The 3,304-nt window shown below is 44.5% G+C and overlaps 1 pseudogene; it reads left to right on the forward strand.

Moving 5' to 3' along the window:
• The first annotated feature begins 2,662 nt into the window (after window positions 1-2,662).
• LOC143531959 (chaperone protein dnaJ 20, chloroplastic pseudogene) lies at window positions 2,663-3,304 on the forward strand (annotated as a pseudogene).

Consider the following 3,304-nt stretch of genomic DNA (forward strand, 5'->3'; position numbering starts at 1 on the left):
ATGAGGATGTGCATAGACTATCGTGAGTTGAATAAGCTTACGGTAAAGAATAGATATCCGTTGCCAAGGATTGATGATCTGTTTGACCAACTGCAAGGTTCAAGTTGGTTCTCACGAATAGATCTCAGATCAGGCTACCATCAGCTGAAGGTGAAAGAGGCAGACATCCCTAAGACAGCGTTCCGAACTCGGTATGGACACTACGAGTTCCTCGTAATGTCATTCGGTCTAACCAATGCTCCTGCAGCATTTATGGACATGATGAATAGGGTGTGTCGACCGATGTTGGATAAGTCGGTTATCGTCTTCATCGATGATATATTGATTTATTCAAAGAGTGAGTCTGACCATGCCGAGCATCTGAGAGAGGTATTGGAAGTTCTGAAGAAAGAGAAGTTGTACGCCAAGTTTTTGAAGTGCGCGTTTTGGTTAAGAGAAGTGCAATTTTTAGGTCTTGTGGTTAATCCGGAGGGGATTACCGTGGACCCAGCTAAGATTGAAGCGATAACGAATTGGAAGACTCCGCAGAATCCGACTGATATACGAAGCTTCCTATGGTTAGCTGGCTACTATAGGAGATTCATCGAAGGTTTCTCCAAGATAGCCGCACCGCTGACCGGTATGACCCGAAAGTCGATAGTATTCAGTTGGGGAAAGTTTCAAGAGGAAGCCTTTGAAGAATTAAAGAAGAGACTCACGCAAGCTCCAATCCTTGCTCTACCCGATGGTGACGAGGATTTCGTTGTTTGTGCTGATGCCTCGCATTAAGGGTTAGGTTGCGTGTTGATGCAACGAGGGAAGGTGATAGCTTACACGTCTAGACAGTTGAAGGTCCATGAGAGTACTTATCCGACGCATGATTTGGAGTTAGCAGCTGTAGTACATGCTCTTAAGATATGGAGGCATTATCTGTACGGTACTAAGTGTATTATCTATACAGATCATATGAGTTTAAAGTACTTCTTCGAGCAGAAAGAATTGAACATGAGGCAGAGAAGATGGTTAGAATTGATAAAGGATTACGACTGTGAGATTAAGTATTACCCCGGTAAAGCTAACGTGGTCGCTGATGCGTTAAGTCGTAAGAATGAGGAAGTCCTTGCAACAGTGAAGTCCTACAAGTTGATCATGAACCCAAGTCTTTTTGAAGAAATCATCAAAGTGCAGTCAGAAGTGTTAGTAGATGAAGGGTGGGTAAAGAAAGAAAGGATTTATGGCCAGCAAGATGAGTTGATGGAAAACACTCATGGAGTTAAAACTAGGTTCGACCGTATGTGGATCCCACGCCATGGTGATCTTAGAAGTCGAATCTTAGATGAAGCTCATAAGTCAAGGTACTCAATCCATCCTGGAGCTACAAAGATGTACCAAGACTTGAAAAGAGATTACTGGTGGCCGGGAATGAAGAATGATGTAGTGGATTATGTTAGTAAGTGCTTAACTTGCTTACAAGTCAAAGCCGAGCACCAAAAGCCTTATGGGAAGATGCAACCGCTAGAGATACCTGAGTGGAAATGGGAACACATCACCATGGATTTCATAACTAAGCTACCTCGTACAGCTAAGCAACATGATACCATCTGGGTGATTGTGGACCGTTTGACCAAGAGTGCTCACTTTCTGCCCATACGAGAGGCCATCTCGTTAGAAACGTTAGCAAGCTTGTTCATCAAAGAAGTTGTAACCAAGCATGGAGTACCGTTATCGATCGTGTCTGATAGAGATACACGGTTTACTTCGAGGTTCTGGAAGAAATTCCATGAAGCTATGGGGACGAGGTTGAACATCGGTACGGCGTATCATCCTCAAACTGATGGACAGTCTGAAAGGACGATCCAAACCCTTGAGGATATGCTACGTGCTTGTATTTTAGATTTCGGTGGAAGTTGGGATGATCATCTGCACCTGGCAGAGTTCTCCTATAACAACAGTTACCATTCAAGTATTGGTATGCCACCCTTTGAGATGCTTTACGGTAGACGATGTAGAACCCCGGTGTGTTGGGGTGAGATTGGTCAGAAAGAAATGGGAAGCCTTGAAGTGGTTCAAGAAACGTCTTCAAAGTTCGATCAGATCAAAGCAAGAATGAAAGCCGCTCAAGACAGACAAAAGTCTTATGCAGATAAGCGGCGACGACCAATTGAGTTTAACATTGGCGACAATGTGATGCTTAAGGTCTCGCCTTGGAAGGGGATTATCCGTTTTAGAAAGAGGGGGAAATTGAGTCCGAGGTACATTGGACCGTTCAAGATTGTATGTCGTGTGGGTGAAGTAGCTTATAAACTGGATTTACCCGATGAGTTAGAAGGAATTCATTCAACCTTCCATGTTTCTCATCTGAGGAAGTGTCTAGCTAATGGCACGTCTCACGTGCCATTGATGGACATTGAGGTTGATGAACAATTGAACTACATCGAGCAACCGATAGAGATCGTTGACCGCAAGGAGAAGCAGCTTCGTCACAAGATTATACCTTTGGTAAAAGTGATATGGAAACACCGCAAAGGATCGGATGCTACTTGGGAAGCCGAGGATGAGATGCGTAAGTTTTACCCTAGTTTGTTTATGTAATAGTTAGGTTTCGGGGACGAAACCTCTTTAAGGGGGGAAGACTTGTAACATCCTAAAATTTATAATGTTGAATAAAGCAAAGCAAGGCACAATGAACTCCAACTCGTTTCCTTCCCCCACCCACTCACTCATAAACAAAACCAATAAACCACTCATTTCTTCTCTTCCATCCAATACTTTATTATTCAAATTCAACACCAACCATCTCAACATCTCAACCCAACAATATAACATTAACATTAACATGACCACCAAAGCCTCCGCCGCCACCGCCCACCGCTCTTTCACGCCCACACCCGACAAGGAAACCTTGTACGACCCCCTAGGTATTTCCGACAACGTGACACTCTCCGAGATCAAACACGCGTATAAAAAAATGGCCTTAAAGTACCATCCTGACATGTCACCTCCTCACAGGGTGGACGAGTACACTGAGAGGTTTATTCGGGTACAAGAAGCCTATGAGACTTTATCCGACCTGGAAGCTAGGTCCATATACGACAGTTGCATGGCCAAGGGGTTTGCTTTTTCGGGCAAGAGAGAAACCCGGTTTGACCCGAGGTCTTGTGATAAGGAACGATGGAAGGAGATGTGGACGGGTCAAATATTGGAGCTTCGCAAGCGGAACACGAGAGAGATGTCGTGGGCGGCCCGGATCCGGAAGCAACGGAGCGAATCAGGTGTTGATGGGTCAGAACCGGTTTTTTAATGGGTCGAATCCTCTTTCACTCTT

The sequence above is a fragment of the Bidens hawaiensis genome, unplaced genomic scaffold, assembly GCF_021521415.1.
Source record: "Bidens hawaiensis isolate Kalapana, Puna unplaced genomic scaffold, B.hawaiensis_p1.1 tig00009311_1, whole genome shotgun sequence".
Taxonomy (NCBI): Eukaryota; Viridiplantae; Streptophyta; class Magnoliopsida; order Asterales; family Asteraceae; genus Bidens; species Bidens hawaiensis.